At 40.1% G+C, this 22012-nt stretch overlaps 1 long non-coding RNA gene across 1 annotated transcript in view; it reads right to left on the reverse strand.

Moving 5' to 3' along the window:
• Window positions 1-22012, reverse strand: part of LOC140600162 (uncharacterized) — a 181648-nt gene that overhangs the window by 146712 nt on the left and 12924 nt on the right. Inside the window, exon 3 of the long non-coding RNA XR_012003349.1 lies at window positions 13176-13325. This is a non-coding gene — a long non-coding RNA (uncharacterized lncRNA). The remainder of the gene's footprint in view (window positions 1-13175; window positions 13326-22012) is intronic.

The raw sequence follows: 22012 nt of genomic DNA on the forward strand, positions 1-22012 counted from the left end.
CTTTATGAGAAGTTCCCCATACTCCAATCCTCCTAAGTATACAGATAACTAGATAAAGGGAATCTGATTCACAGGAGCCACTTATACTGCTGGAAAAAGCCCAGACTAGTGCTCTCAGTCACAGACAGCATAGCACAGTGGTTAGGGACACAGGCTCTGCTTCCTTAATCTTTCTGTATTTCAGTCTGTTCATCTGTAAGCTGAGATTTGTAATACCTACCTTATAGCATCACTATGGGAAGTAAATGAATTAATATATGTAAAGTGCTCAGAACAGTACCTGGCAAGTAGTAAGTGCTCTATAAATGTCAACCATTCTTACTGTGAGTTTAGACCTTCTCTATTTGCCACAGAGCAAGTTGCCCCCTCTCTCCCTTATGTGTACATGCTACTGCTGCTGTCGTGGGTGACCAACTGTCATTCACTGTTGAACCCAGGGAAGCGCATTCAGTGAAGCCCTGACTTCCTTACTCTGATGCAGTTGCTGTGAATGACCTTGGGGTGGGGACAGGTTGGAGACTGGTAAAGCCTTGCTGCTAGCTGACCAGGCAAATTACTCTTGGGGAAACAGACTTTCCTGCAAGAAGATGCTTCTCATTCTTCTTCTTCTTCTTTTTTTTTTTTTTAAAGATTTTATTTATTTATTCATGAGAGACAAGGGGAGAGAGAGAGAGAGAGAGAGGCAGAGACATAGGCAGAGGGAGAAGCAGGCTCTACGCAGGGAGCCTGATGTGGGACTCAATTCTGGGACTCCAGGATCACACCCTGGGCTGAAGGCAGGTGCTAAACCGCTGAGCCATCCAGGGATCCCCTCATTCTTGCCTACTACATATAGGTAGACTCTCCGGGTCCCCAGAGAAAAAGCCTATTCTTTGCAATAGAGACTGAAGGGAAGTCAGTATCTCCCTTGGAGATCCCTGGGGCAAACCAAACAACTATCCCCATGGAAGGGTTGCCACATCTGCATGTCCCATGGAGGCAGCCAGTGTGCCTGGGGGATGGGGAGGGAGAACAGTCCGTGGCTGTTCTCTGGACATCCCATCAGGAAAATCAGAGCCTGGTCTGCAGCTCATCTCCCATGCTGGCTGGAGTCCTCCAAACATATGCAGCTATTCCAGAACTGCCAGGCTCCATTTGTGCCCCTATAAAATGTACTTGATTCCGTCAGTAAATGTGTCTATTGCTTGAAGCCTCTATTTCTTTTAGATTGATGTTAAATGCCTCCCAGGTGGTGGGGCTGCAGGGTTCCAGTGTCTCTGGGGCAGTGTGTGTGTGTGTGTGTGTGTGTGTGTGTGCTATGTGAAGTAAGACCTGTCCGTTTTGACACCCTAGGCTGTCTGGGTTCTGTCCTCCCAAATGTTCTAAATTGCACGAGAAATTGCCCTGACAGAGCCTCCCACTGGCAGACAGTGTCTTTTGTTACAGACGGAGGTGTTGATCCTTCTCTAATCAACAGCTTAATTAGGTCTGCTGAGATGAAAGAGTCATTTTTACTTTGGGAGCTAATATTTATAGACAACCCTTTCCCCAGTCCCTGCACTGGAGGTGTTAACAACTTGAGGGCTAAATCAAATAAAAATTATAAAACTCATTTCTCCACGCTACAGAAATCACTGGCAAACTCAGAACTCTCCAGACTATGGGCTGTTCCACAGAGCAGTTTCCCTCATGGCCATAGAGCCCAGCACAGATTTTGGCACACAGTGGGCACTCAGGGAGCATTTGTTGAATTTTGAAATGTCCGATGGTGTGTGATGGCTTTCTTCTCTAGCAGGAATCTCTATGGCATGATGGTTAAGATCTTGGCTTTGGAGTCTCACAGACCTGGAATTAAATACCACTTAGCTGTATGACCCTGACCAAGTTGTTCAACATCACTAAGCCTCAGTTTCCATGGCTATAAAGTGGGACAATAGGAATACCTGATTTATAGGGCTGTTACCCTTAAAGCCTAAAGCACGGTCTTTGGCGCATAGAAGCCCTTTAGCATTGGTTTCTAGGAACAGAGATGGTGGCAGTAAAGGGGGAGGTGACAACTAAATCTCAGAGCTGCTACTTCTGTAAGAAAGTCACCTGAACTACTCCTAAACTATCTCATTTCATTGACGAGATTCTGTTAAGAATGTATTAGGCTCCCTCAATAGGGAAATGAAAATCAAAACCACAGTGAAATACCACTTCATACCCATTAGGACAGTCATAACTTTTTAATTTTTAATAGAAAAATAAGTGTTGGCAAAGATGTAGAGAAATCAGAACGCTCGTAGACCACTGGAGCATATGTTCAATGGTATAGCCTCTGTGGAAAACAGTTTGGCAGTTCTTCAAAAAGTTGAATGTAGAGCTAGCATATGATCCAGCAATTCCATTCCTAGGTATCTGCCCCAAAAAACTGAAAGCAGGGACTCACATAGACACTTGTCTATCAGTGCTCATAGCAGCCTTATTCCTAATAGCCAAAAAGTGGAAACCAGCCACCTAATGAATGGGAAAACTTAACGAGGCAAACCCATCAAATGGAATATTATTCAGCCATAAGAAGGAATGAGATTTAATACATGCTACAACACAGAGGAAGGTTAAAAACATTGTGGTAAGTGAAATAAGCCAAACACAAAAAGCCATATAGTATATAATTCCATTTATATGAAATATTCAGAATAGGGAATGCTACAGAGATAAAAGCAGATTAGGGTAGCTCTGGTTACTCACTTCCCTACATACACCTATGAGGTATAGAGAGACTGCTAATGGTTTGGATTTCTTATTGGTGGTGATGGTTATACATCATAATGAACATACTAAAGAACATTGAATTGAACACTTTAAAGTAGTGAATTTTAGATTATGTCAACTGTATCTCAGTAAACAAATGAAAGAACAAACAAAATATTGTATTAGGCCCCCCATGCCCAGTACTCATTCTCATTGCTCCACATGCCATATGCACATGCCCCGCAGACAGCCTCCTTCATCATCTTTTTTTCTGGGACCAGAACCAACCAATGACTTTCCAGGGTGAAGCCTCTATATTATGAAACATTTTCTTTTTTTTTTTTTTTTTTTTTTATGAAACTTTTTCTAACACTTTAATTTGCAAATCACCTTCCAATTTGATCCCTTACACCAGCCATGAAGACGGGTATCATCATCACCATTATACAGATGTGGAAACTGACATTCAGAAACGTGAAACAACTTGGCAAAGATCGCCAAGTTAGTAAGTGGAACACGGGACTTCGAATTCCAACACCCCCTGTGCTCCGTCCCCACAATCCACAATTTGACCAACAGTGCTTTCAGATCTTCACAACAGTGAGCTACTTCTGAACAAGAGTCCTGACTACCTGTGACTTCAGCCTTCCGCCTCACCTACATGGGTAGCCTTCCTGACACTTGTCAGTTATGGGCCCCCCACGGTGCAATCCTGCAGGTCAGAGACACAGCCTCCCCTGATTCCCATTCCACCCGGGGAAGGGTTTTGCCCAAAGCATGAGTCACTTATCCAGTGCCAGATGTCGCACTGCTTTTGACATTGATTAAGCACCTCAAACCAGCAAAAGGCAGTAAGGAGGTCCCTGTTTTCAGTTGCTTCTGTCTCCTTCCGGCCCTATATAATTTCTACTCCATTCGTAAGAAGGCTTCTTGCGTAGTTCTGAGGCTTTCACATACAGAGATGAATCAGGGGTCGGGAGCATCCATGCAGTGTGGGTCAAGAAGAAAGGACAGGTATGAAGAAGCTGAGAAGAGTGAGGAGGGCTTTCTATTCCAGATTGTTGGGATAGGGAGTGGGAGAAAGGGAGGGAGGAGAAACGAAGGGATAGAGCAGAGAACATCCAGAGGATATGGAGGGAATCCTGAAGAGCCCAGGCTGCCTAGAGCAAAAAGGGCAGGGATGAGGCTGGGAGAATAGACAGGAGCCAGATTTAAAAGGCTATGGGCACCAGGTGAAGCAGGGAGGCCACAGCAGCAGGCAGAAGGAAGCCACTGGAACTTCTTGAGTAGGGACCTGATATGAGACTTCATAGTAGTCTCTAAGGTATACATGTCCATACGGAAAAGCTTTAAAAGGAAAAACACCTGCTCATGGGCCTCAGGTGTAGTTTCTGTGGGTGGCCAAGTAGGGTTTTAACAACCAAGTTGAAGACTGTTTCATGAGGAATGGAACTATTGGAATATAAAACTTTTGAACGAAAACCATGAGATGTTTGGGAAAAGTCATGAAATCCCAATGCTTTCTTCTTTATTTGACCCCCCCTGGGACCTCACCAGAGTAGAAGCTGACCCTCTTCAGACTGGTCAGATTCAATAGATGTAAAGGTAGTGGCCTTATCACTTTTTCTGTGGTCACAACAAAGCACTGCTTCTTTGGCTGAAAGTGACCCTGAAGTCATTGATACATGTGAAGCTGAGGTTCTGATGTAGCATCCTTGTCAAACTGTTGTCCAGCCTCTGGACAGGGTAACAGAGCCAGAATTACAGGGCTGTCACTTAATATTGGGCAACCCTCTCTATCTTTAGAAATATCTGGCTTTTATAAACTATTTCCTTAGATAAAGTCAAAATCTGACTTCTTGTTGACCTCCATTGACCTCATTCCACCTCTTCAGGACACTCAGAAACACCTTACTCATAACAGACCTTCAATACTTTAACTCACTCAATGAGTCTTCTCTTTTTCATAATTCTTACATGACACTTATTTGAAGCTCTAAACCATCCTAGTCATTTTACTCTTTTTTTCCCTCATAATTCACTTTTTAGAGAAGGAAACATTTATATTTTGCATTTCCTCTGAGATACTTCTGAACTTCCCTTCCACGGCTTAGCACTGCATCAAAAACTTTCGTATAGGCATGATCTCCGTCTCATTCCCCAATTGTTACATCCTGTAGCATGGGCATGCATGGATGACAGATATGGAGACCTGGGACTAGACCCATTAAGTAGGCTCTGGCAGGGTCTGGGAGGAAGTCAAGTATAATAGCAGAATGTGACATCTAGTGGGCATGGAACCAAACCATAGCAACCATCAAGGAGTCAGTCCAATGGAGAAGGCTCAAGGGAGATGTCCTCCTAGGTCCAGAGACAGACATCCAAGAACAGTGACACCCTAAAAACCAAGCAGGGAGTCAGTACTAGGGAAGCTGTACAGTGAATGGCCAAGCTTCAGGCTCAGATCCCTAGTCCTAAGGAGACTATTGTTCTGCGAAGGCCATCAGTACAAGGACAAGTACAGTACAAGGACAGAGAATGAAGTCCCAGATCTGGGACTGGATGAGGGGCTTGGTTTGGGCCACACTACACGCCAGCTGTGACTGACAACACATTCCAAGAGCACTGTGTTGAACAAGATTCTGGTTCCTTTCTGCATGTGTGGCCTCATCTCTGCCCTTCTTGCTCTAGGCAGGCTGGGTTTCTCAGGATTCCCTCTGCACGCTTTTCCCTTTCTGGCTTTCTCTCACCCCCAACCCCAACGATCTGGAATAGAAAGATCTCCTCACACTTGTCAGCTTCACATTCAGCCTTTACTTTTTGACCTAGCTGACTGGCTGCCCCAACCCTGATTCATCTGGATTCTAAGATTCTAAGACTGTTGTGACTTGATTACCAATGCTACTCCAGGCATAAGCGGGAAGAGTAATGGCATGAATGCTGAGGATTTCCCAACTAGCAACAAAGATCAGCTGCTGGACCTGAGGCCTGGATCAGAATGGTACTTCGAGTACTTGAGTCAAATGGTACTCGAGGCTGTTGCACCCGAGCTGCTTCAATTCCTCCCTCAGAAGGATGGGATGCACAGAGCAGACTGTGACACAGCTGAGCCTCTGTGGGTGTGGGAGAGAGAAAGTGGAGAGCAGGCATGCGTGGTCAGCTATGGCCTTCGGACCCCCAGCAGGAGGCTTTGGCCCTGTTAAGTCCTCTGAATTGTCCTAATATTCAATTCTCCTCAGTTTAGGTGGTAAAGGTATGCAAACAGGAAGCACTCTGCAGAAGCAATTTTTATAGAGAACAAAAAGAGAATTCCATATGTTTCAGGTCAAAAAGGGTGGCGGGGGGAGAGTGAAGTGGAGAAGGGAGATGAAATAAGGGTGGAAATAGTAACAGAGAGACTGACTTCTTTATGTATATTTAAAAGTCTCATATCACTACTTGGAAGGTAATCCTGCATGAGAAGCCTGTAATAGAAACTGGTCGGCCTGTAATAGAAACTGGTCGGCTTTTCTCTGAATGACTTTATTGTAGAAAATCCACATGCTTAATGAGGCACAGGAAAGTCAGAGGAGGCCACCAGGATGGACCACGGCAAAGGAGGGCCAGCATAGCCTGAGATGTTTGGAGCCTGTCAAGACATCTGAGTAGGATTTTATGCAAATCTAATCAACTCCAAAATCAAATCACAATTATTTAACCCATTATCACTGGCTAGAGTAATGCCGGGCACATTATTCTTACCAGCCCTCACCCTGTCAAGACAAGGAAGAAAATCGGAGTATTTACTTTTGTTATAAAACATCCTGTTATGAACCCCACTGTCACTAAGTGCATGCAGCACCTTAACTAAAGAAACTAATTGCAAGCCACTTTCAATATCTCTTGTTTTTTAATTTAATGCCCTCGGAGAGATATAATTGGGCTGGAGGGAAGAATTTTCACCGAAGTCATGAATTTGCTATATAAATACAAACAAGAAAGAAAGCTAATACAGTAAGGGAATATGGGATTAATTTTGAAATTGTCTGATTAGTGGATTGCTGCCCATCAATAATTGCCTTATATTTTCCCAAGGCCCTCTCTTTATTAGAGTCTGGCACTGCATCTGCCCACAGCCTGTCAATCAGGCTGTGCAGCTGGGAGGGTCTGCAGAGAGACCACAATTGGAAGCCTGCTGGGGCGCCTTGTTAGACAAAGCAATATATCCCAGACGTGAAAACGCTGCCATCTTAGCCCGGCTGCTCACATCTTTACGCTCAATCCTCCTGTGTTGGAGCAGGGCCTTGCTGTGACTAGGTCTGATTTTTAAAAAGGAAAAGAAAAAGTTGCAGTCTCCTTTTTACATGTATTTTACAGGCCTGGGCTCTGCTGGAGTTTGAGGTCACTCCCCCACCCCCGTCCCCCACTCCCTGCCTCACAGTGGCTGCTGAGTTGCTCAGTAATGTCGTTAGGAAAAGCTATGCAACAGCTGGAATTTCTAAAGCAGCATCAGTGTCATGGGAGACAACTAAACACGCTTCATACATTTAAAAATTAAGAAAGATAATCAGAAGGGTTACGAGCAAGTGTGCAGATGGTGGGTTTCTAACTTAATTAATGCTTAAAATCTGGAATGTTCGTCAAGCTCCCAGAACTTTTCCAGTCTATCCTCTCCAGGCCTGATGCTCTCAAGCCTTAAAGACTCTTGATCAGAGAGAGTTGAGGAGGGTCTGTTGACTGAACTCGCCATAAACATCTTTTCAAACCACACATACACACAAAGTTGCAGCCCTGCTAATGATATGTTTATGCCATGTCCATTTCCAGAAATATTTATGTCTCTCTATCTTGCCAGCAATCAGTCAAAATATACAAAAATGGATTTGCATGTAAAGATGCTTCATTTGGAAGACAAAATATGATGATAATAAAACAAAGATGGCTCAGAGCATGCTCCTTTTTGTTTTGTTTCCTTATCATCTACTGTTTTCCTTTTCTGTTTGGTAAACTGAGCATTTGTTTTAAATTGGGATTTTGTGCTTGTGAGGTAGGAAATAAAATGATCTGGAGCCAAGCTCCCTGTAGCACCAGGCTGGGTTTATTAGCTACTGAAGTGCCACTGCCTCTCAACATCCAGGTCCTGGCCCAGCCCTATGGCCAAGAATAACCTTGGTGCCATCTTCTACTTGGCACTGTTGGCATCTCTGTCTGCCCCTTGGCAGGATCACCAGCCCTTTGGGCACAGGGGCTAAGGTCTAAGGACAGAGCTTGACTCCATAATGCCCTGTGTGACAAGAATACCAGCTCTGGTCCATTGAGCAGTGCACGTCCATACTGATCATGCATGCCTTACAAACCCATTGGTTCTCCCTTCCTCTACTTTCTACTGTGGGGCCTAGCCCCAGTGTTTGTAATACTTGTCTCCCTTACTGTCGTGTCTTCCATCCTGGAAGACTAATAGGAGCAGGGAGCACCAGGTGTTGGGGCTTGGCCTTCCAAAATCACCCCGGTGGGTACCTCAGTGTCCCAGGGGCACATATTATCAGGCCCAAAGGCCACTCCAAAAATGTATGTCTCCTTCCATTAAGTAGGAATGCAGAGATTTGCAGCAGAGTTGTGGGAATGAAGAGATGAAATGTGAGTAGAAGCACTTTTTAAGCTATAGTCTAGAGCATTTTGCCAAGTAAGGGGCTATTTTGTTATTAATAATATGGAACCTTTAATGACTGTCCATAATAGTGGTATCAAGGCAGCTGCCTTGGCCGCTAGCTTTGCTTTGGAGGAGCTACCAGTTTAGGCCATGGGACCATGATAAGCCCCGGTGGGCTTGTGCCTCTCACAGTTGTTGAGAATCTTCTGTGTGCTAAGCACTGTGCCAGAGCAGATCCATACAAGAATATATACTCTGATGCCATTCCTCATGTTGTGTTTGTGGGTTTCAACTGCCTGTCTTCAGTTTAAGCTCCTGGAGGGCAAGAACCACATCTTATTCTGTATTTTGCAGATGTTCGTAGTTACCTGTCAGTAAAACTAAGAGAACTAGAGACTCCAGGATAACTGGTTGTTCGAGAGATGCAAAGGGTGAGGTTGATCCATACAGAAAACAAGCTCTGGAATCAAAATGTGTGTACCCCAGTCAGAGTAGCAATGTCTCTTGCCCATATTCCCAAAACACACAGATGACAGAGAAAATGAAGAAGTCACAACATATTCATATCTTCTTGCTAACACAATATAATCAGCTCTGGTTCAGACACAAAATAGAAAGATGATATTACAAGTGGGGCTGAAACCATCAGTTTGCTGATACTAGGTCCAAGGTAGGCCCCTGCTTATGGAGGAGGCCAAAACAGATGCTTGGGATCTAGAGCTCCTGGTGAAAGGAGGAGGAGGCGATCAGGGCCTGCACCAGGACTAGACTCATGACATCCCCTAGGGCACCATGGGATAGGAGCCTTAGCCACCCATATATGACCGGTTCTGGTTTGGGAGGTTCAGGAAACTAGGTGGAGACGCCTACAAAACTGTTAGATCAGGAAGGGTCTGGTCAGTGGTAGCTCTTCTTCTTTTTCCATATTTATAAATGTGGAAGTGCTTTGTGGTTCCTGTCCTTGGACCTCTTCTTTTCTCAACCTACACCCATTCTCTGAGTCACTCCACGCAGACCCTTGGCCCTAATATTACCAAAGTCCTGGTGATACTGCTTTTTACATCTCTAGACTCTGCCTATTCCTGAACCAGATACTCAGATGCCTAATAAGTATCCTGCAGTTCCCATGTCCAAACATACCTCTTGATTCCTGTCCCACACCAGCTCTGCCCCCACTTCTCCTCCTCTCAGTAAATAGCATGAAGGTTCACCCAACTGCTCAGGTCCCAAACCCAGGAGTCAGGTCTGAGTTCTCATTTTCCCTTATATCCCACATGCAATCCCTCAGCAAGATCAGTTGGCTCTGTCTTCAGAAGATATCCTGAGCTTGATGACTTCTCACTACCTCAACCACTGTAACGGTGTGCAAACCTGCCAACATTCGTCTGAGTTGCTGTAAGCATGTAGCTGGTCTTCTTGCTTCCATCTTGTTCCCTACTATATGTTCTTCACACAGTGGTCATAGTGATGTTTTAAAATCATAAATCAAGTCCTCCCACCACTCTAAACCCTCTCCTGGCTTTCCCTTATGCCTAAAAGACCCCAAATCCCTATCACAGTTGCAACGTACTACCTGATGCCTCATTTCCCACCAAGCCCTCTTTGAGCTCCAGCCACATGGGCTTGTTGTTGTTCCTTGAACCTATCACCCTGTTTTTGTCTCACCACCTTCATGGTGTTCTTCTCCTGGACCTTTGCAGACTGCCTTGCACCATGTCACTCTAGCTTCCACCCAAATGTCACCTCCCAAAAAAGCATCTATCCTGTCTAAGGCTCCCTCATCCTTGTCACTCTTTTCATCTTTTCTTGTTTCATTGGTCTTCATATTAACCACCTGAGACTGTGTGTATGTATGTATATATATATATATATATTTTGTTGTTGTTGTTGTTGTTGTTGTTGTTGTTGTTGATATCTCCCTAAGATCCATGAGGGCAGGAGTTTTGTCTCTCTTGCTTACTGTTATATCCTCAGTGCCTGAATTGTGCTTAGCACATTAAAGGTATTTAATAAATATTTGTTTTGTGAATAAATCAGTGAAAGATAAATATGTGAGATATAAGCTAATGCAATGTTATTGTTGTCATCATATACGCATTTAAATGAGACTTCCCCAAAGGTCCAGTGAAACTGAAGGAAAGGCTTGGTATATGGTGAGGGGACACCAGGAATTGTGAGGGCTGCAGAAAGAAAGAAGAAAGATGTCCAGGTAAAATCATTTCCCTGAGGACCAGACTCACTTATGCTACAGATGGGCCACTTAGGAAAAGACAATGTAAGGTTTGGGAGGTAGGAAGAGGGCTTAGTTGCAGTGATGGGAATTCCCCCATTCACTCCACTCTTCCTCACCACTCATGCACCATGGGAAGCATGATCCCAATTATTACGAGCAAACATGGTGCTTGGAGGCAGGAAGTGAAACCAGGTCAGCATGACCAGAAAAGCTGGTGCTGTTTGAAATCCATTGGGTCTCCCTTCCACCCACCAACACCCCTTGATCCAAGGTCTCCTTCTCCAGCTGGGGCCTAAAGAACATTGCATGAGTCCACTTACATTCCAAGATCTTTCAAAGTCTACAAACATGTGTACTAGCTTGTTTTAAAACAAATGGTATCACCGTGATTCCCCAGTGATTCTCACATCAAAATGGGGGTGGGGGCACACAGGGGAAGGAAAGCTCTGAAGCAAAGCTACTCTCTAACCATAAGGTCAAAGCCTTGCTAGAAACATGACTGATGATGTGATAAGAAGGTACCCATACCATACTGAATGCAAAACAGGAATTCCAAGGTAACTGATTGCATATAAAGGACTAGGTAACTGATTGCATATTAAGAACGCAGTTTCCATTTACTCACTTGGAACAGAACAATCTGTAGCATAAAAGGAGAGTAAAATTTGGCAGGGCTTGCTGTGGGCCTGTGAGGAGGCATGAGTGGAGAGAATTCCTAAAAGAGATCCTAACTTAATCAATCACTTGAAGCAGGAGGCAAGAAGCTGCCTTCGGAAATAGATCAAAAGAGCTGTATTGGCCCTGGCGTGCGCACACCATATCAATCTCTGGCCCAGTGTGTGAGGCTCCAGGCATCACCTCAGAAGCATGCCCAGAGCAGCCTGGTTTTATTTGTAAATGCACAGGAATGGCCTGAAACACAATCCCAGAGCAACGCTGATGGGGCAGGGGCCATGTGGAGTAGAAGTCAGGACCAAATGGAAATTCCCTCAGATTTATTTTCCTACAGATTTCAGTCCTGTGGAACATACACTAAATCCATCCTCCAAATGACAAATTAGTCAGGCTCCATTTAGGAGATGGAAAAGGGCCTGAGGAAGGGAAGAAAGGCCAGGGCGGGCTTGTGTCAGGGACAGAGGACCCACCTCTCCGGCCTGTATCTGGATTCTAGTCACCAAATCCTGTTTCCGAGTCTCAGAGTTCACTGGGCCCAGGAGCCAGCCTTTGTTCACCTAACTCTCTGCACTGATAAGCAGATAGGGTATCTTTTTTATTTACATAAAAGGGACAGTTTGTTGTCCATCTTGCTTTCCTCCCTTTATACTACATGTTGCAGATATTTCCATATTAACTTTGGTCGCATTAAAGAATTGTCTTAATACTCTGAGGCCACAATGTATGTCACGAATTAACTTCTCTCCTATGCATCCAGAAAGGTAGTGGTCATGTATGATCCTTGGGAGAACTGAGAAAATAGAGTCACTCAAATCACTTTCTGTTTTCTGGGGTGTGGATGAGGACCCTGGTTAAGAGAGACATATATATATATATATTTAAGATTTTATTTATTCATGAGAGACAGAGAGAGAGAGGCAGAGACACAGGCAGTGGGAGAAGCAGGCTCCATGCAGGGAGCTCAACGTGGGACTCGATCCAGGGACTCCAGGATCAGGCCCTAGACTGAAGGAGACACTAAACCGCTGAGCCACCGGGGCTGCCCAAGAGAGACTTATAGAGTGTTGCTCTGTATGGTGAACTATAAGTTAACTAGTCCTGTACTACTGCACATTTAGGTTATCCCTTCATTCCCCCTTTTTTCCTATTATGATGCTTCCATGAATATCCTTGGTTTTTTTTTGTTTTTTTTTAAAGATTTTATTTATTCATGAGACACACACACACACACAGAGAGAGACAGAGAGAGAGACAGAGACAGAGAGGCAGAGACACAAGCTCCATGCAGGGAGCCTGATGCAGGACTCGATCCTGGGACTCCAGGATTAAGCTCTGGGCTGAAGGCAGGCACTAAACCACTGAGCCACTGAGGGATCCCCCCGTGAATATCCTTGTAACATAACTTGAGTTTTTGTGTTTTTTTTTTTTAAGATAAAGAGAGTGCACATACATACACACACACACACACACACACACACACACACAAGCAAGGAGGGGAGGGAGGGCAGAGGGATAGGGACAATCTTAAGTAGGATCCATGCTCAGCTCGGAGCCCAACACAGGGCTCAATCTTATGATTGAGCTGAAATCAAGAGTCAGACTGCTAGCTGACTAAGCCACCCAGGTGCCCCAACTTGGTGAACTTTTGTAAATGTATTGTAGGATAAATTCCTAGCATGGAAATTCTCTGTACCTAAATTTTAAGCCCCTTCAGACCAGGAAAATATATTAATCATCTTTCTTGTTCCATTGCCTCACACAGTCACAAAATTGTATATATACTAAGAACTGAAAACATATTTGTTGCAATGAATTAATGAAAAAGATACGATTCATACCATGAAATTATAGAGCCTTAAGCATGAAACAGACAACAACAACAAAATGGTTTATAATACAGTGGTTAAGTAAAATGGTACCGACCTGGTAAAACTGCTGCAGGAATTCCAAATGGAAGGTGTAGAATCTTTGATTTTTACCCTTTTTCCTACATCTGAATTTTATATAGCATTGCCAATTAACATCTTGTTCTAAGAGGCCAGCTATGGATAAGTCAGCTTTGCCTTCTTACTCCTAGAGATAACAAACAGGAGGAAGAAAAAAAAAATCAAAAGATCCTGGTCAGAACTTGCTCCTTTCACTGTGATTTTTACAGACATCTAGAACATCATTTCCTAGATGGGTCTGATTTTGAAACATAGTTTTCTAGTAATCTGACTGGCCCAATATGTTTGTCAAAAACGAAAGAAAACTGCTTCTCTTAGTCTACCTTCTTCTCTTTGCACCTCTCCTTCCTGGACCCTGGGAGAAGCCTTAACATTATGTTTATAAGGTCACATATTTGTGTAAAATTTAAAAAGGTAAGATACTGAACTGTAGTAAAAAACCAATATCTTCTCCTTTGGACTTTCGTCTCTGAGTTATTCACTTAAGTGTCAGGTGGTCTTCAAGTGGTGGGGGCATTTTCAGGATCTGGCTAAAGGGAAGTTGAATTGGGGGTACATTTAGTTTGGTTTTGGTCAGATACATTTATATGATTCACAATCACTTTTATGTTAAGTTATTGCTGGCTGTCCTTGTGCAAAACCAAACCAAATCAAACTAAACCAACAAACTCTTAATTTTACTAAAATAAAACATGCACATGGTAATAAATTAAATAATACAGGGGGGCTTAGAGAAAAGTTGGATAAGATTTTAAGACTTATTACAAAAAGAAGTCCTCCTCACTCATCTGAGATAATGAATTTCAATTATTTGGGGCAATCTCTTTTGACATTTATCTCCATATTTTTAAATGATATCCAAATATGTTAATTTCTTAACTAGGAAAACTTGTGGACATGTAAACTTCCCTTCTATAAATTATTTTAAAATAATTTCTTTTTGAATAGAAAAGTTTTGTTTATATATAAATATCAAAATTATATTAAAATTATAATAACATATTTTATAATACTATCTATATAAGGCATTATCTATTGATTCCTTTTATTAATAGATAAAGCTATAGCTCTCTTAAACCTATCCACTTCCTCTCTCCTATTTTCTTTTTATAGTTATAATTTTTGGTGAGATCAACAAAGTTCACATGTTCTACAACAAGGATAATATTTTTGCATATTTAAGTTAATACATTTTCTCCCTTAAATAATTATTCCCAACAGAAAAGCAGGCATGTGTTCACCAAATAGACAAGTGCAAGAATATCCATAGCAAAGTTATTGATAATAGCTTCCTCCTAAAGACTACCAAATAAATGCCCCTTCACAGTAAAGTGGGTACTTGTGATATGTAATTGAGTACTCTACATGTATGATGAGGAATGGGTTACTATTACTTACAACAACATGACTGAATCTCAGAAACATAATGTTGAGCAAAAGAAATCAGACACATTATTGTATATGAGTCCAATTACATGATACACATGACACAAGACAACACACAAAACTAATATATTGTTAGAATTTAGTACAATGGATGCCCTCGAGTGACTGTGAGAAGGGAAGGAGAGGCCTCTGAGGACTGGCAATGTTCAATTTTTTGATCTAGTTCCTTTCAGTATGAGTATATGCATATGTTCACTTTGTGAAATTCCATTGTTTGCACACTTATAGTTTTTTGTATTTCCATATTTTATATTCCTTAAAAAATTGTTCTAAAAATATCATTTAAAGAGGATATTTATACCTCTATTACTAAATGATTTTTGATCGGCCAACTTTTAAGAGTTTTGCTACACTTACACTAATAATTCATGTCTTTTTCCTTCTCCTCTCAACTTTGTTACTTCATTCCTTTTTCATAATTTTTTTTTTTTTAAATTCATGAGAGACACACAGAGAGAGAGAGGCAGAGATACATGCAGAGGGAGAAGCAGGCTCCATGCAGGGAGCCCGACATGGGACTCGATCCTGGGACTCCAGGATCATGCCCTGGGCTGAAGGTGGCATTAAACTGCTGAGCCACCCAGGCTGCCCCATAATATCTAGGTTTACATTTAACAATCTTTTCTGTAATCCAAAAACCCACATTTATTTTAATTTTAGTTCTACAGTTAAATAAATTCAATGCTTACCACCAGATTATTTTACTGTAGTTTTCCTGGTATTCTCTTAGGTAGCTAAAGTGCATACTCTTATTCACACACACAAAAAAACTCCCTAATATCTATTTTTATTTGGCATATGCCCCCTTGCTTTTACTAGCCAACATCTTGCTGATTGATCAATTACTTTTTTTACTATGTTTTATTAAGTTTGTATTATTATATATTTTTATATTTATTTACATTTAGAATATTTGTATTCTTGTTATAATTGGATATGTTATAGATTTTAATGTAAATAATATATAAAGCAACAATTATTAATAAACTTTTTGTACATCTCCCACTTACTGATGGTCTAAAACTTTCCTTTTGCTAAGACTTTCCACAGAGTAGTTGAAATTTCATTCTTAAAAATAGAACATTTATCAATAGAATGAAAAGACCAGTCACAGATGGAGAGAAAACATTGCAAAAGATATTATCTGATAAAGGACTATTATCCAAAATAGAGAGAACACTTAAAACAACAATAAGAAAAACCACCTGATTAAAAAAAAATGGATCAAAGACCTTAGCAGACCTCACCAAAGAATATATATAGATGGCAAATGAACCCACAGAATGATGCTCCACATTATATGCCATCAGGGGAATGCAAATAGAACAATGAGATACCTACAAAATCCAGAACACCAACAACAGAAACACTGGTCAGGATGTGGAGCAACAGGAACTCTCATTTATTGTTAATGGAAAGGTAAAATGGTATATAGCACTTTGGAAGGCAGTTTAGCAGTTTCTTACTAAACTATAGATACTGTTACTATGCAATACAGAAAGAGCCTGCTTCGTATTTACCTAAAGGAGCTGGAGACACAAAAACCTGCACATACATGTTTGTAGAAGATTTTTTTTGTAATTGCCAGAACGTGGAAGCAAGCAAAATGTGTTTCAGTACAAACAGATAAACTGGAACATCCAAACAATGGAATATTATTCAGCTCTAGAGTGAAATGAACAATCAAGCCATGAAAAGACATGGGGGAAACTTAAATGCTTATTACTAAGAAAAAGAAGTGAATATGGAAAGATTGCACTCTATGATTTCAACTACATCACATTCTGGAAAAGGCAAAACTATGGAGATAGTAAAAAGATCAGTGGTTTCCAGGGATTAGAGGAGAGGGGGAGATGAATTGGGATGAACACATGAGACTTTTAGGGTAGTGAAACTACTCTGTATACTATACCAGTGGAAATGTCATTGCACATTTGTCCAAGCCCACAGAAGGTACAACAGCAGAGTAATACCTACTGTAAACTACGAACTTTAGGTGATAATGTGTCAGAGTAGGTTCATCAATTGTAACAAATGCACCTCTCTGGTGGGGGATGTTGATAATGGGGAGGCTGTGCATCAGCCATGGCAGGAAGTACATGGGCAATCTCTGTACTTTCTGCTCAACTGTGCTGTGACCTAAAACTGCTCTAAAAAATAAAGTCTATTAAGAAAAATAGAACATCTATCTCCGTACAGGTGTAGGATAAAATGTTCCCAAAACATAAACTGGAACATAATATCCTGAACTTTAAAAACCTTTATTTAATTAGGCATAATTCCTCCCTCAGATATGATGTGCTTTTCTAATAATATCAAACATGTAATTATAAACATGCTCCTTTTCAAGCACTAATAAATTGCTAACTTATCTCTACAACTGTTCAGTATCTTTCTGTCTTGCTTTTTTTTTTTTTAAGATTTTATTTATTTATTCATGAGAGACACAGAGAGAGAGGCAGAGACACAGGCAGAGGGAGAAGCAGGTTCCATGCAGGGAGCCCGATGTGGGACTGGATCCCGGGACTCCAGGACCACACCCTGGGCTGAAGGCAGGCGCTAAACCGCCGAGCCACCCAGGGATCCCTCTGTCTTGCTTTTTAAAGATATTTCAGGATGTCCTACAAACAGAAATTCAGCATGATTATTATTCTTTGTTCACAAAGACTGTATAAGTTTCATATTTGTGTTGGTTTTTAAATCTCACTTTAATTTGAGCTACAAAAATAAGATTTTTCTAAAAATAAGATAAATAACAGTAATGTTATTTAAGAAACTTTTCTTTCTAAGAAAAGGCTCTTTTGTCAAAACTATCAAAAACTGAATGGCTTTAAAGACTAGAAACAAAAATTTTTGCAAGTTAGGGGGTTTCTAATTCCTGGGTTTTGAAAAAGTTGAAGGAGGATCTAATCAAATTACCAATGATATATCATTAATAACAATTTTTGAGGATTACTATATAATTTTGGCAGGTAAAGTTGAAAGGGTTTCCAAGCCTTGAGTGATATTTTAAAACTAAAACTCCTTTTCCCTTTATCAGTTATTTATGTGAAGAAGGTTCTCAGCTTTTACATTTATAACATCTAAAAGGAAGAAAAGAACTGATGCTAAGCCCATCTCTTTCTGAAAATAAGTCATACTTAAATATTTACCTGTCATTACATGAGCTAATTGAGAATCCAATATAATTCAATAGTAATTTTCTAGTAAACTTTTACTTTTTAATCATTTGTCAAAATTTATAATGTTTTTTTTAATTGTGTCCTGCTGATAACTGCAATAACTTCATTAGAGAAAGCAATAAGACTTATGGACACAAGAAATTAAAACAAATTTTAATTTGTAAATTATTTTTGTTGCAAGAAACATGATAGGATAATCAATAAAAATGTTTAAGCATAACAATATTGCGCTGGGATCAAATTATGTGAAAGAAGTGAAAAGAAAATAGAAGTTCAAGGGAAAAAGAAACGATGTACAATATCTGACTTCTAAAAAGAGCTCATTCATATATTTTGGCACCTATCAAAACATTGTGTTATTTAAATCAGAATGGATAATTTATGAGTTATGTCAACTAAGTTTAATGTGGTTCTTGGGTGGTAGTTGGCTGAACCCTGGTCTAGATCTAAGTGATAGAGAAAATGTTAATAATGCAGATGAAACATAAAAATATGTCACATCTGTACCATTTTATTGTAAATAGAAATTTAAAAAAAACAACCCTTTTCTTCTAGTATTCAAAAACTATGATCCAATTTCATAAAGAACTCACACAATTGGTGGATGAGTGAAGTTTGAACAAATCTTTTGTTTCACTTTCATCTGACTTGTTAATATCAACGTTCATGATGGAATTACACTTAGAGAGGCAGGTGTTACACATTTATCAGTTGCGCATACTGCTGAACTCAAGTGGTGATTCCTTGTTTAGTCCATCTCCTTTTGTTTCTCAAACCAAATCTGGTCTCGGCAAAAGGTCTGGCACCAGTCTATGTATTTTCCTCTTGCTACTGGGCACAAAGGATGAGATCTTACACTTCAGGATGTGTCCCTAACTCTGATGAACACTCCTGGTAGGTTGTTCTGAAAGCTGCTTGAAAATGCATCCTCTCTGCTTCTCCCTACATGCTCTCCTGCTTGAGCTCCATGGTTTTGTTTCTGTCGTTTCATCCAGACTGAAAAATTTTGCCTTTTAATCCAAGTACTTATATTTAAAGTAAATATCGATGTATTAGGGTTTACATCTACATCTTACCCTGTGTTTTGTTTGTCCCATTTGTTCGATGCTGGTTTCTTGCACTTGAAGAGAAAAATCAATCAAATGCTTTTTAATAATTTTATTTCCCTTTTAATTAGATTGTTAATTACACATTATTTTACTATTCTTTTCATGGTTACCCTAGCAAGTACCATACAAGATGCATCTTGATTTGCTAGACTCTAACATAAATTTGTATTTTCACTATAGAACCTTTTTTTTTTTACTCTTCTTGCCTTTTGCGCTATTATTGTCATGACTTTTATTTCTACGTATTACAATTTTAAACTTTATTTATTTATTTATTTATTTATTTATTTATTTATTTATTTATTTATTTGAGAGGGGGTGGGGGAAAAGGAAGAGGGAGAGAGAGAATCTCAAGGAGGCTCCATGTCCAGAGCCCGATGCAGGGCTTGATCTCACAACCCTTGAGATCATTACCTGAGCTGAAGTCAAGAGTCAGACGCTTAACCAACTGAGCCACCCAGGCACCCTAAAACTTTTTAAAGTAAACTAAGCCACATGTGAGGCTCAAACTCATAACCCTGAGTCGAGAATTGCATGCTCCACTGACTGAGCCAACTAGGCAACCCCCCAACATAAACACCTCAAGATAATAAGTATTTTATATTGCTAATATTTATTATATTGATCCCCCATTTTATGTTGTCGGGACAAGGGTAATACTGTCCTCATAGAATGAGTTTGGAAGTAGTCCCCTCTTTAGTATTCTGAAGTATTTGTGTAGAATTAGTGTTATTTCCCTCATTAAATGTTTGGTTAAATACACCAGTGATGACATCTAGGTCTGAGGTTTTCTTTGTAGGAAGGTTTTAAACTAGCAGTTCAATCTCTTTCATAGAAATAGCATAATTTAGGTTACCTATTTCTTCTTGAGTGAGCTTTGGTGGTTTTTACTTTTCAAGGAATTTATCTACTTGATCTAAGTTGTTGGATTGGCATAAACTTGTTCTTTTATTATTTTTCTTATCAATAGGCTCTGAAGTTACATTACCCCTCATTCCTGATAATGGGAACTTGGGTTTTCTTTTTCTTCCTCTTTTTTACATCAGGCTGGCTAGAGGTTTACCTTCATTTTTTATTCCCGCCCCCCGCCCCCCGCGAAAGAAATCAGTTTTTGGTTTCATTGACTTTATTGCTTTTTCTGTTTTCCATTTCATTACTTTGGGCTCCTGTGTATTCTTTTCTTTCTTCTGCTTACTTTGGATTTCATTTGCTCCTTTTTTCAGTTTCTTAATCTGGAAGCTGAGATCACTGACTGGACTTGGGGACAAGGATTCCAAGAAGTGGGGGCTACATTCCATACAACTTTTCCTTTCAGTGAATTTGCTGATAGCAAATATCTCAGGGCAAGAGCTGAAGCACGACAGCAATGAGCAGCCCCTAAGAACATGGGAAGCCAATCAAGTCTGAAGGCACTCTCTCAGGATGGGTGACAGAATTAGAGATCGGTGTGTACTAATGGGAAGGGGTCTTGGTATACATCTCAGACTTCTAGTTAAGACTCTGGGAGGGAAACACCATATGTATACGGTTAAGATGGAAGTAGAACAGTATGCTCAAGAGACTGAAATCCAACTTCGAATCAGCTCGTCCCAGATTCATTTATAGTCATCTGTCCCTACTCTGCCTTCCAAGTGGTAGGTAAATCTCTGGGAGAAAACAGCCAGAGCCTCAAATTATATGTCCAATTTTCATATATAAAGCTTGGCATTCAATTAAAAGATTACCAGACATACCAAGCGATAGAACCAACTGACCCAACCAAGGAATATGACAGACTTTAGAACAGACTCATGGCTGGTATAGATATATTGGAGTTATCAGGCATAACTTTAACTATGATTAATACGTTCCAGAAGATACAGGACAAAATGGATACTTTCACTAGAGAACTAGAAAATAATACTGAAAAGAAAGAATCAAAAGTAAATTCTCAAATGGAAACACAGTAATTGCTGAAGTTAAGAATTCAAAAGGAATTAAAAACTAGACAGAACAGGATTAGTTAACTTAAAGGTCATTAGAAGAGATCCAGAATGGAGGAGAGGAGAAAAAGATGTTTCATGGATATACACAAATGTTAAAACTTACCAAACTGCACATAAATATGTGCAATTTATTGAATGCCAATTAGTCCTCAATAAAGGTATATTGCCTATAATGGAGCAAAAATCAAAGTGGCATCAGATTTCTTTTCAGTTGAATCATTTTTTAGAATATAGCAATACTTTAAAAGTTCTCAGAGAAAAAATTAACTTTATCCTAGAAGTCTATGCTCAGCTAGACTAGCAATCAAGTAAGAATATAGATTAATGGCTATTTTCAGATATGTAAGTCCTAAGGTATTTGTATCCCATGCATACTTTCTAAATTAAAAAGATTAAGAATGTATTTTAGTTAAACAAAAAAAGAGGTATGGGAAAGAGTTAAGCTTAAGAAAATGACACCTACCTAGGAGTGTGATTTAAAAAAAAAAAATCCCAGATGACAAATAAGCAGTAGACTTTGAAAGCAATTAGTCCCATTTGGATACCAGCAAGGAACCTTCAAGAAGAAAGTAGATTCTTATCAAAAAAGTTAGTATAGTAAAAAAAAATGGACTTTTTAATATTACAGTGAATGTCATATTGTATATATCAGAAATAATATATATATTTAAAAGGAAAAACAGGTCATTAAAAGCCTGGAGGGGGCAATCTACAGAAAATGTGAAGCAACTAAAATATAGTATACTTTTCTCGGAGTATAAGAAAGATAATTGTTTCACATGGTACTTGGAACGTGTATCATGTTAGTGATACATGTTAAGAGTTAGTGGCATAGAATTATGTTTCCTTTTCTGAGGTCCTAAAGATACTGTTTTACTCCACAGTTCACAATATTTAGAGTTCATAAAAATTTAATCAATTGCTATTTTTTCTAGGTTTTAGAATTAGCTTACAAACAGACCAACAAACCTAGAACAAAACAAGGCAAAAACAAAACACCCGGACACTTCTACTACAGTTACAAAGATATAAATGCCTTAAATCTCAAGGCCGTAAAAAATAATGGAATGATAGCATATGTGGCAGGGCAAA

The sequence above is a fragment of the Canis lupus genome, chromosome 11 (assembly GCF_048164855.1).
Source record: "Canis lupus baileyi chromosome 11, mCanLup2.hap1, whole genome shotgun sequence".
NCBI lineage: Eukaryota > Metazoa > Chordata > Mammalia > Carnivora > Canidae > Canis > Canis lupus.